The sequence below is a fragment of the Vombatus ursinus genome, unplaced genomic scaffold (assembly GCF_900497805.2).
Source record: "Vombatus ursinus unplaced genomic scaffold, bare-nosed wombat genome assembly UNPS02011334.1, whole genome shotgun sequence".
In the NCBI taxonomy this organism is placed as follows: domain Eukaryota; kingdom Metazoa; phylum Chordata; class Mammalia; order Diprotodontia; family Vombatidae; genus Vombatus; species Vombatus ursinus.
Window position 1 is genome coordinate 4553836 of NW_020951112.1, and position 12876 is coordinate 4566711.

At 41.2% G+C, this 12876-nt stretch overlaps 1 protein-coding gene across 13 annotated transcripts in view; it reads left to right on the forward strand.

Annotated features, from left to right (window-relative positions):
* The window catches only part of ANKS1B (ankyrin repeat and sterile alpha motif domain containing 1B), a 1327097-nt gene that overhangs the window by 845380 nt on the left and 468841 nt on the right, over positions 1 to 12876 (forward strand). The gene's annotated exons all lie outside the window — the stretch shown is intronic.

Genomic DNA, 12876 nt, shown 5'->3' on the forward strand with positions numbered 1-12876 from the left:
CAAAAGGTGGTCACAAAGAGTCAAATATGACTGAAGAATGACTGAACAAAAAAAAAACTCTCCTCTGTCAATTGGCTGATGCCTATGGATTCCTTATCAGAATGTTGTTTTTAAATTCATAAAATAAAATATATAAGGTTACGAAGGAAACCAAATATACTGAAATACAGTTATGAAAATATTTTAAAATAAGTCTGTGGACCCCAGGTCAGAGACTTTTTGCCTTTCGTTATATCCCCAGCATTTAGCATAGTTCCTAGCAAATAATAAGCACTTAATAAATGCTTACTGACTAACTAACTATGCTCTTATGATTTCAGTGTCACCAAAGGACCTCTAAACCTTCTAGAAACATAGTAGAATTTGTTCCTGGGCATATATAGGGTGAACTAGATGACATCTGGAAACTAACTCTGGGATTATATTTTTTATTCATTGCCACAATGGCAAAGCCAATATACAAGACAGAGCTCTTTTGCTTGCCCATCCAATGTCAGTCATTCATTCAGTGGTCTTTTTAGTACCCCATGTTGCCAACCACTGAAAGTGCTTTTACTAGGAAGTGCACATCTCTAGCAGGGATCTATCCACCTGAGTTCCATGAAGATGTACATTATCGAAATGGAGTCCCCCAAAGCCCAGGTGCTGAGAACCTAGAATGTGCCCCTGGCAACTTGACAATGAATTTCTCAAACTATTCCATGAAGAAATAAATAGATAACTATTAAGGGAAGTTTCCTGGTGCTTTTTCATCCCTTCTGCATTGTCTTGAGTGATTCAAGAAAGTTATCATTATTTCCTGTCTTCTATTTTGCCTTTATAGTAGTGACACCATATACAAAGATCAGTCCAATTTTATCTCTTTCTACATGTAGGAAACTGTCTGGTTGCCTTTTTAGCTTATTGTAAAGTACCATTTACTGACAAGACTTTTAATAGTGTGTTCTCTCTCACTTTCCCTTTCCCTCCTCCCTCTCCATCTCTCTCCCACTCCCTTCCTCTCTCTCTCTCCTGCCTTTCTCTTTTTCTCTTCTTTCTCCTCCCTCCCTCCCTCTCACTATCTCTGTCTCAAAAATGACTTCATTATTTCCCTGCACTAACACCCATCATTCCAGTTTCTCACTTATACCTTCCTCCCCTCTGTCCAACCAAAGAAAGATACTGCATAGGAGATTCATTAGGTTTTCATCCTATTTAACCAGTGTCCAAACCACCACTAAATACTACCTCATAGGATCATAGATCTAGAACTGAAAGGGACTTCGGATGCTGCCTGGTGTCATTCCCTCCTTTTACAAATGAAGAGATGGAGGCCCGTGGAGATGAATTGATTTGCACAAAAATACACAGGTGGGAAGCAGAAGAAACAGAATTTGAACCCAGATGCTCAGAGTTCAAAGCTAACCTTTTTCTCTGCTGCCCTGTGCTACCTCTAATCATGTATCATCAATCTGACCATCTGTGATCTGCAATTATACCAAATTTCTGTGCATATACATGTATATGTACACACGTATACATATACATGTATATGTATGCACACAAAGGTTGCTGTTGTTTGTCCTTCATTCTCAAAGAGGACCATGACATCAGGAAGGTGACGCCATGACGTGTAAGTGAATTGGATTTAAGTGAGACAGAGCTGTGCAAAGTCATCAGCCTCATTCTCTCCTCCAGAGCCATCTGGGTCCAGTGGCAAGATACAGGTCAGGATGACTGGAGATGGCCCCAGATGCAGTGAGAGACCTTTACCTGTTGAAGTGAAGGTCTTTCCCAGGTCTCAGTTTGTCTGAGGCAATGCCCATTCAGTGATTAATGCTAGGTAAGAAATGAGCCAAGGAATGGCTTCTTTTATCTAGTCAAAAATAAATAAATAAAATCAACCTGGGAGGGGAAAACCTCACAGTTTCTAGCCCAAACAGTGGCTATTTACACTCACTCTGAGCCATCAGAATCCAAACAATGATCAAATGAGGCTTGGGCTGGGACCTATTGTTGTCCAATCAATGAGAGCCAGAGTGATTTGGGTTTAAGGCATGATCTATAAAAAGGAAATCTAGCCAGTAAACCCCAAGACATCTTGCTAGGTTTCAGCTTCCAAAATTTTTATTCCTTTGGGCAGAGCACCCACAAGTGCAGGTATGATTCCCTATGTGGACAGAGGGAGAGGAGGAAAGGGAGGGAGGAAGGAGAAAGCAAGGGGCTGCATTGCCCAACTGGAATTGGCAGTTGGGTCCCCAGTGGAGGCAGCTATTACTACTCACATATTGTTGTTTGTCCTTCATTGTCAAAGAGAACCATGACATCAGGAAGGAGATATCATGACTTACAGGTGAACTGGGTAGAAGTGAGGGAGGGCTGTGCAAAGTCACTAGTCTCACTCCCTGCTGTGGAGACATTTGCGTCCAGTGACAAGATATAAATCAGGACAACTGGAGATGGCTGTGGATGCCTGTGTGACTTAAGGGTTGAATAATTTTGGCAACTATATAGTCACATGGCTAACTCAGAAGTAGGGCTCAGAAATTTTTGGCTTCTTTTTTAACCCCCAGAATGATGCCTGAGGGCTCTAGACTTCATTTTTCCTTCTTCTGCCATGGTGATAATGGTGCATTGTCTATATGTGAAATTGACCGTCCTTATTTTCATTTGTTTGTTATTGACAGCTTCCCATGGAACCTTTTTCCCCCAGTCCCTTTTTATGACCTATAGAACTTATATCTGTGACATAGCTGAATGGGAATAAGGGTACAGCCTATAGTCATGGGGCTTCCAAAAGGGGGGGCCAAATGTTAACAGAACTTTAGATGTTAAGTAGGAAAGACCTGGGTTCAAATACGTCCTGAGACACTTTTGTGTTCTCCTGTCAAGCTACTTAGCCACTTCACGTCCATAAAATGGGAGTAAGAATAGCATCAAAGGGCTGCTAAGAGAATCTAATGAGAGAATGTGTATATACAAAGCATTTGAAAGCACAATCAATTTGTCAGGTTGTATTATGGTTATCAGTTTGTAGTGTTGAGCGTGCTACCTTAGCTTCATTAACACTGGGCTCCAGACTGAGATAAGTAACCTGGACAAGATAATAGTATTTGTTAAATTAAACATCTAAGAAAACAGCATGCTATGAATTCTGAGAAAAGTCTTAGTTGTTATAGCAACTCTTGAAAATTCTGTCAAGCTGGCAACATGCGTTTATGGAAATATGGCTCCAGAGCCTCTTAAATGTTTATTTTTTTTTTTGCCTGAAATTGATCAGACATACATGTTGCTTATTTCTCCAGTTCCTTACTGTGTCTTTTCAGCAAGTTGAATGGGGGAGGGGTGTGGTGGTAGAGCAGTATTTTACAAAGGAGCATGGAAAATGCTAATTACCCCTCTCACTGTACCATCTAGATAAAAGGTGAATAACCATATGAAAAAGCCTATGGATGGGAAACTTTAAAAAATGTAAATGGGATCATTCTAACCTTTTCTGTGTCCTGGACCCCTTTGGCAGCCTGATGAAATTATCTCTTTTTATAATTCTGTTTTTAAATACACAAAATAAAATAAGAAAGATTACAATAGAAGTCCTTTATGTTGTAATATAGTTTTTAATGTTTTTTAAAAAGTTAGGAGATCCCCCTAAAATCTATCAGATTCAAAAACCTCTGTTCAGGAGCCAGATTGGATTGAACTGGAGCTGACCAGCAATGCTTACTGGCTTTTTGATTCACAGCAAATTATTTAGCTTAACTCTGTTCAAAGCAACAGAGTTGCTTCTCTAACTCTAAGCTTCTTTAACACCTGCAATACTCAGAGCACTGTGCAAAGCCAAAAGGAGATCCTAAGCTTATGTAAGAACATGGCACTGCCATTAAGGACCTGACAATTTATTAATAAAATACAAAGGTATAATCGGAATTACTATAGTTGTAATAGAAAATATACAATAAGAAAACAATAGCTATAATAGAAAAAAGGTAAGAAGTACATCAGACAGTTATAAATCACTTTGTGAGATCAAAAAGGGCAAGGTCACTAGCAGCTGGCGGGGAAAGGAAGGTTTAGGGAAGGCATCCCGAAGGAGGTAGCATTTCACTTGAGCTTTAAGGAATAGCAGGAAATTCAACAGGTAAAGTGGGGAAGGAGGGCATTCCAGGGAGAGGGTCCCACTTCAACAAAATAGGAAAGTATGGAGCACATTAGAAGGATTACAACAATGATAGTAATAATAGCCCACATTTGCATAGAGTTGACAAAGTGCTTTATAAATATTATCTCATTGACTTCTCACAACCCTGGGAGGTAGGTGCTACGATTATTCTTTTTTCACGGATAAGAAAACTGAGATTGGGAAACACTAAGTGTCATGCCCAGGGTTACACTTGTAAGCCGCTACAGCAGAACTCAATCTCAGGTCTTCCTAACTCCAGTGGAGCACTCTGTATAGTTTGACTGGATCACAAAGGACAGTGGAAAGAAAGTTGGTTTGGGGGGAGGGGAAGAATATGTGATTTCATAACAATGAAGAAGAAAATCTCTAGCATTGTAATTTAACCCCTTCTCTGCGATTTATAGTCAAAAAGATTTGCTTGGGGAAAATGAGAAGTTAGTTTACTCACCAATGGTCACACAGTTAGAAACAGAACTTGAAACTTGACTTTCCTCACTGTGAGGCTGGCTTTCTAAATGCTAAGCCATGCTGCCTGTTCTATGAATCATAGGGTGCCTTGAATTTTAGGCAGAAAAAAATTGTTTAATCTGTATTTCCATAGATTTCCCATTTACTGGTCAGAAATAGAGCATCACAGACTTGTGAATGGGGGATGGGAGGTGGGAAGAGAATTATCTCATAAATGTACATCGCTTAGCTCAAGCCCCTATCCCAGAAAGAAACTAGGAAACTAGAGCCAAACTCATCCTACTTACAGAAGCTCCAGGAAACAGCAGAATAGAAACAATGAAAGCATTTAATTAAAGCAAACATTGAATTATAAATAAGGAAAAGGTTCTCTGAAGCATTATTCAAAGGAGCACTTTCCCTCTTCTGCAACATAGCATGGAAAGAAATGTTCCCCATGCAGATTCCTTCCTGCAAGCTGGGAAATGTATACCACCATCTTGCATCCTCTAGCATTTTCTACTCATTGTTCTCAGTCGTTATGTGCTAGTGGGATATCCAGATAGTGATATCTTGTAGGCGGTTAGAAGACGCAGGTCTGAAGTTTGGAAAGAAGTACAGGGATGAAACTGTAGACTTTGGAATCATCTACGTGGAAATAATAGGTGAAGGCATAGCAGTAAATAAAGTTTGCCAAAGGGGAGAGTATTAACCGGAAAAGAAGGGAATACTCATATCAAAAAGTTGGGAAGAGGACCAGTAACTGATAAAAGTAAAAGAGAAACAAGTTCTTATGACAAAAAGAATGTGATATATCTAAACCCTTGGGAAGAGAGAGTATCAAATAATAATAGCACAAATTTTCACATTTGAGAGAAATCAAGAAAGAAAAAGACTGAGGAAGAGGCAAGGGATTTGGCATTGTGGTGACCTTTGAGAGATTAGTTGTCATTTAGTGGGAAGGGCAGAATCCTTACAGGAAGGGGTTAAGGAGAGAGTATATGGTGAAAAATTTAGGGACCAGGTGTAAACAACTTTTTCAAGAAGGCTGGTAATGAATAAGGGAAGAGATTTGATGGTAATTGGATGTGATAGAAGGAGCTATGGATTGCTATTTTAGGATTAAACAGATCTCACCATGTCTGTGGGAAGATGGGAAGGAGCCACGAGGACATGGAGATTTAAATTGCATAAGAGGGATGATTGCAGAAGCAAGGTCCTGGAATACTTGGGAGTGAGTGGGATCCTCGGTAGAATTAGAGGAATTGGCTATAGCAGGTAGTAAGGAGAAGAGAAAGATAAGACAACGAGTAATACTCTCAAGACATTTTTGAGCATTTAAGGAGGGGGAGCCGAAGGAGTCCCTTTGGATTGCCTCTCTCTTCAGTGAAGTAGAAGGCTAAATCTCATGCTCTAAATATGTAGATTGGTGGGGAAGTCAGGGACTTAAGAAAAGAAGGCTCTTCAATAGAATGGGGGAAGCAAAAATCAGAAAGCAAGGGATGGGAGAGTGGGTGGCTCAGAAATGGAATTACATGGTGTGGACCAGGGGCAGGGAACCTGCGGCCTCGAGGTCACATGTAGCCTTCTAGGGCCTTGGGTGCAGCCTTTTGACTGAGTCCAAGTTTTACAGAACAAATGATTTGTTCTGGAAAGTTTGGACTCAGTCAAAAGGCCACACTTGAGGACCTAGAGGGCCACATGTGGCCTCGAGGCCGCAGGTTCCCCACTCCTGGTGTGAATGAATGATGTCAAACTCAAATAGAAATAGATGCCTACAGACATTACAACATAATGACTGTAAGGGTCAACTTCCTCTGGCCTTGAACATACTGACTTAGAAAAGCACAAATTAACATAATCTGTGCTATATTATGGGCAGCTAGGTGGTGTGGTGGATGGAACAGTGGACTTGGAATCAGGAAGACTCATCTTCCTGAGTTCAAATCCAACCTCACCCTCAGCAAGTCATTTAATTGTATTTGCCTGAGTTTCCTCATCTGTAAAATGACCTGGAGAAGAAAATGGCATTATTTCTGCTCAGAAAACCCCAAATGGGATCATGAAGAGTCAGTCACAACTGAAACAACTGAACAACAATGACAACAAATGTTACATTATATTTTTATTTATTTTGTTTTAAACATTTCCCAATACATTTTAATCTGGTTCAGTTACATTCAAGTAGCTTGTGGTCATAAGAGGTTGTACCTCTGGTGTAGATAAGTTTTACTTTTTTAAATTTATTGATATATTTGATTTTTACATCACTTTCATTTCCTGATATGCCTTCCTCCCCCATCAACAAAGCTAAAGTCCTTCTAGCAAAGAAGGGAAAAAAGGATAAAAAAAAAGTGAAACTCACCGCCACAGCTATTAAGTCTAATAGTATCTCTTATGTTACGCCTCCATAGTCCCTCACTTTACAGACCTAGTGTATTTTCAGATTATTTTCAAAAATGGTTGGGCTAATTCACAGATCCACCAACAGCATATCAGTATGCCTGGTAGACATTTTTAAACATTTTTAAAGAAGGTTGGCATTGAAAGGGAAAGGCTTGTTAACAGGCTGCATGGGAAATATGACAGGGAGTCCATAGAGTAATGCAGTAGGATAATATGCCAGCAGCAAACCCTTCATTGAGATTATATATCATGAGTGAAGGAAGTCAACTGCATTTTATAACTCTTCAGAAATGATCAGCAGCATACGAGCAGGAATGGAAAAGTCAGATAGTAGGAGTTATCCTGGGGCAGTTGGGTGGCTCAGTGGATAGAGCACCCAGCCTGGACTCTGGAAGACCTGAATTCAAATTCTGCCTCAGACACTTCCTAGATGTATAATCCTATGCAAGTCACTTAACCTTATTTGCCTCAGTTTCCTCCTCTGGAAAATGATCTGGAGAAGGAAATGGCAAACCACTCCATTGTCTTTGCCAAGAACATCCCAAATGGGTTCACAAAGAGGTGGACGCAACTGAAATGACTAAACAACAACAGAAGTTACCCAGAGGTGAAGTTCCAAGTTGAGAATGGCAAAAAAGATTCAAGGGTGGGTAACTGAATCACCAAAGTGGAAGACTGTGGAGTCAGGATTGGATGTGGAGGCAAGTAAAGACAGGCAGGTTAGAGAAAGGGAAAGGGAATAATAATATGTGTCTTCCATATCATCTCTGTGAGACATGGACCACTGTAGACCCCACAGAAATGAAAGTAAACATCCCACAGAGTGGAATAAACAGATATTTGGGCATATGCAGACTTTACCATGCTACGAACAGAGAGTTGCAAAGGATAGCAAAGTATGTTGTTGTCATCCAGATACAATATGATGCCATAGAAAGGAGTCAGGGGACAGCAGTTCAAATCTCATCTCTGGCACTTACTACCTATGTGACCTTAGTTAAGTTTCCTCATCCATGAACTCAGGAGTTAGACTAGGTGGTCTTTAAGTCCCTCAGAACTCTTGATCTATAATCCTATGAAAGGTGTGAGCCAAAGAGAAGTAGGACTAGTCACGTGGCAAGTGTGAGGAATAACTGCTTCATTAGAATGGTGAAGTTATTGGCATATGAGTATTCAGTTTTGGAACTGAGCATCTTTAGCCTGGAGAAGAAAAGATTCAAGGAGGGACATGGTAGCTTTCTTTAGGTATTTGACTAGCTCCCAGATAGAGGAGGGATCAAACTCATCCTATCTGGCCCAGGAGCTTTGAGGGAGAAGTTGCAAAGAAGCAACTTTAGGCTTCATGTCAGGGCACACTTCTTAACAATGAGAGCTATACCAACATAGAGTAGATGACCACTGGCAGGTGGTGAGGTCTCCCTTCTTTGGAGGATTTTGTGAAAGCAGAGTCTAGACAAACATTTACTGGGTATGTTATAATAGGAGTTCCTTTTGTGTATGGATTTAGCCTGGATGGTCACCAAAGACTTCCAACTCTCAGGTTCTGTAATTCTGTAATTCTGTTTCGCAGGCTTCCTTTCAATGTCAAGAGAAATCAAGGAAAGTCCAGAGCATGTTCCATGAATGAGCTATGGTGATCCTTTGGGTCTATAGGGCCTATGGATCCACTATCCTATGGTGAATTTGTAGGAGCACAGGGATAAGTCACACAAATTGGATAGTCAAACAGTAAGCATTGACTATGTGTTAGGCACTCTGCTAAGCACCAAGATACAAAGAAAGGCAAAAGATAGCCCCTACCCTCAAGGAGCTCACTGTCTAATAGGGGGACACAATATGCAAACAACTATTTAGAAACAAGCTATTTATAGGTTAAATTGTAAAATATCAATAGAAGGAAAGCTCTAGAATTAAGGGGAAATGGGAAAGTCTTCTTCCAGAAAGTGGGATTTTAGCTAGTACTTGGAGGAAGCCAGGAAGGAGAGATGAAGAGGGGAGAGTGTTCTAGGTATGGGAGGCAGCCAGTGAAAATGCTCTGAGTCAGAAGGTGGAATGTGTCTTTTTTCAAGGAATAGCAAGGAGGCCAATATTGCTGGATCACAGAATATATTGGGGGATGTAAGGCATAAGAAAGGTAGGGAGATGACCAGGTTATAAAGGACTTTGAATGCAAAACAGAGGATTTAATATTTGATCCTAGAGGTAATAGGGAGCCACTGGAATTTACTGAGTGGAAGGGAAATAAGGTGACATGGTCAAACCTTCACTTTAGGCAGATCATTTTATTGTCTGAGAGGAAAATGGACTGGAGTAGGGAAATACTTGTGGCCGGCAGAACCAGAAGAGTATTACAATAGTCAAGACATGAGGTGAGGACCTGAATCCAGGAGTGATGGCAGCGTCAAAAGAGAGAAGGGGACATATGTGAGAGATGTTACAGGCCTTAGCAACAGATTGGATATGGGAGAGTGAGAGAGTGAAAAGTCAAGGATGATGCCTAGATTGAGAACCTGGGTGACTAGGACAATGGTTGTGCCCTCAACAGTCATAAGGTATTTGGGAAAAGAGGAGGATTTGAGGGAGAAAATCATGATTTCATTTTTAGAAATATTAAGATTCTATGGTACTTCCAATTTGAGATGGATGAAAGGTACTTAGAGATATGAGATTGGAGGTCAGCAAAGAGGTTGGGGCAGGATAGGTAGATTTATGAATCATTCACATAGAGGGATAATTACTTCCATGGGAGCCATGAGATCACCAAGTAAAGTACCGTAGAGGGAGAAGAGGGTCCAGGACAGAGCCCTGTGTGACAGCTATGGCCAGAGCGATTTGAATGAGGATCTAGCAAAGGAAACTGAGAAGGGATGGTCAGCTAGATAGGAGGTAAACCAGGAGAGAGTGGTGTCCCAAAAACCTAGAGAGAAGAGAATATCAAGGGTATGGTGATTGACAGTGTCAGAGGCCACAGAGAGGTCAAGGAGAATGAGGATTGAGAAAGGCTGTTGGATTTGGCAAGTCAAAAATTGTTATTAACTTTGGTGAGAGCATTTTGGGTTGAATATTAAAGCTGCAGGCCAGACTGTTGAGAATTAAGAAGAGAGGAGGAGATATCATTGGATGGAACCTTCACATTTATGAGGCTCAAATGGTATAACTGTAACTATATACATACATATATATATATATATATATATATAAAGTTCTTTATAAATGTGAAGAACTACATAAATATAAGCCATAAGTGTTACCAGAGAGGTTTTCATAATTTACTTCATAAAGTATTGTCTCCTTTCTATGTAGATTGGCCCTGTCAAAATATTTTGGAGATACCCTGTTCTCCAAATCTAAAGCCCAGCAGGCAGGCTGTGTCCTGAGTTTGGCATAACAATAATACTCTGCGCCCTAGAATGATCCACCCTCTGGAAAAGTGTGTTGCTTAGACCCGTACCAGGTATTCACTAAGGAATTTATCTCCCCTTATTTCCCAGGGTCATTCATCATATGTTCACAATCCCTGTTCCTTGTCACTGACAGGTACTGCACTCCTGTTCCCATAATAGAACTCTGGTTCTGTACCCCGCAGGGTGGCCACAACCCCCAAGACTTGAGACAATGGCTGTTCCCATGGGACTCAACAACACCTGTATTGTTCCAGGAAAGGCTAACCGTGAAAACTATCTGAAGATCTAAGGATGGCTGTGTTGTGGGCCAGCCCCTTTCATGTATATAAGTGGCTCCAGCCTTGGCAGCCTTAAGCCCTCCTTCTTAGGAGGGGGGGAATTCTGCCTGCAGGCATCATTGTCTTCACTCTGAAATTAATTAAACTTCTGTTTGTGTCCTGACTCTCCTAACCCGCTCTGTTTCGGCACCAGCCACCTCCAGGTGGGTTCCAGTCTGGTTGACAGCCCCATTATTCCAAAGATCCTTTTCCCTCCTCATTCTTCCTGTTGCGGAGCTCCTGGAGGTGGTTTCTTTAGTGGTAGGGGAATCACCTCAGTTGTCCATGGGACCAACTGTGTTTTCAAAGGACTTAGCCAATATTTTTGCAAGGTTTCAAGAAAGGCTGAGCATAGTACCAAAAACTCCAAGGAAAGATCTGCTGGGTATATTGGGGACACACACACACACACACGCACACACACACACACACCACTTGCTCTGGAGTAAGCAAACCTGGGTTCATATCTCACCTCTGAGACTTACTGTTTCTGATCCTTTGCAAGTCATTTCCCCATTCCCTCAGTTTCCTCATCAGAAAAGTGGGGGAATTGGATTAGAAAGCCTTTGAGGTCCCCTCCTGCTCTCGGTCTATGATCCTATAATCAGTTAAGTCCAGGACTTATCTAACTCTGAGGGATAATGTAGCGTAGTGGACAAATTGCTGAATGTAACAAAAGGAATCACCAGGTTCTAATCTTGCCTCTGCTATCAGTTAGATGTGTGATCACAGACAAGTCTGGGTTCACAACTATGAACCTCAGTTTCCTCATCTATAAAACATGGATCTTAAAATCTGTGGTAGGCTTATCAAAGGGTTGTTGTGAGCTTCTCATGAGATAATGTTATTTGTAAATTTTGGAAAACTGCATGAGTGAAAAAGCATTTATTAAGTGTTTCCTGTATGCAAAGAAATGTGATCACTGGTATGAATACAAATAGGAAAATGAAACAGCCTCTGCTTTCAAGGAACTTACATTCTAATGGGGGAGACAACTCATATATAAGAGGTTATAGGTACAAGTTAGATGGAAAGATCCCATGGATATTAAGATGTAGGGACAAAATAAATGGCAATGCATCATTGATGTCATTTCCACTGATAAAAGCATATCCATTTATGCTAATTGACTCATTTAACAAGAATTTTGGTGGCAAGAAAAATCTTTTCTGAGTCTTTAGTAGGTAGGAATGTGGCACCCACAAAAATAGTCCACAGGTCCTATTCTCTTGGGGAAGAGGGCAAGAGCTGGTAGTCTAAAGGCTACTCAAACTCCTAGTGCTCTTGGACATAATTTACCTATTGTTAGCAGTCAACAGTTGGTGTTGTTTGGAGCAAGGAAGGTGGGCCTCTACTCTACAGTGATTTCTCCCCTCAATAATGGTTGTGAGGTCCAGACTAGAAGCCAGACTGATGGTCTGGAGGGCACTGCCTTTACAAGGCTCTTGATTTTAGGGTCCTGAGCTTTCTATCTCCTTCGGGGTCTAAGGGGAGGTGGTGGTGGTGAAGGTAGTAATGGTGGCTTGACCTACCTGTGTCCATCTCTTTCTAGGTACCCTGCTACTTTAGCTAGACTGGCTTTCTTGCCCCATAGATAGAAGTTTGGGGTATAGCTGGCCCATTCTCCACAGGAATTGCTTCCCTGTGTAATAATTGTAGGGGCTGGACTTGAAGCAGGATAGTGTTCTGGAGAGCCTGTTCTAAAGGCTCTTGAGTTCAGAGTCTTGGCCTGTCTCCTTTTGGGTCTGAGGGAAAGTGGTGGCGATGATGGTGGTGGTTTGACCCACCCGGCGTATGCCTCCTATCTCTGTCAAAGTGCCTTGTTGCTGATATATAAAACTCCATGATGACAATAATGATGATGAAGATGATGGTGATGGTGGTGGTGGTGGAGGTGGTGACGGTAATGATGATGAAGTATATAGCTAAATGGAACTGTTTCATCTGTTAGGTTTTCTTGCTTCTTGTCAGTATCCTCTCAAAGTGAACAATTCTTTTTTTTTCCCCTGTGGGACCATAGCAATGCTTTTGTTGGAACTAGCACTCTTGAACTGGCATTCTGGCATCTCTAAGTGATGATAATTATTAAATTTCCCATTCACTTTTCTCTCAAGTGCCAGCACATGGCAGCCACATGCACCCA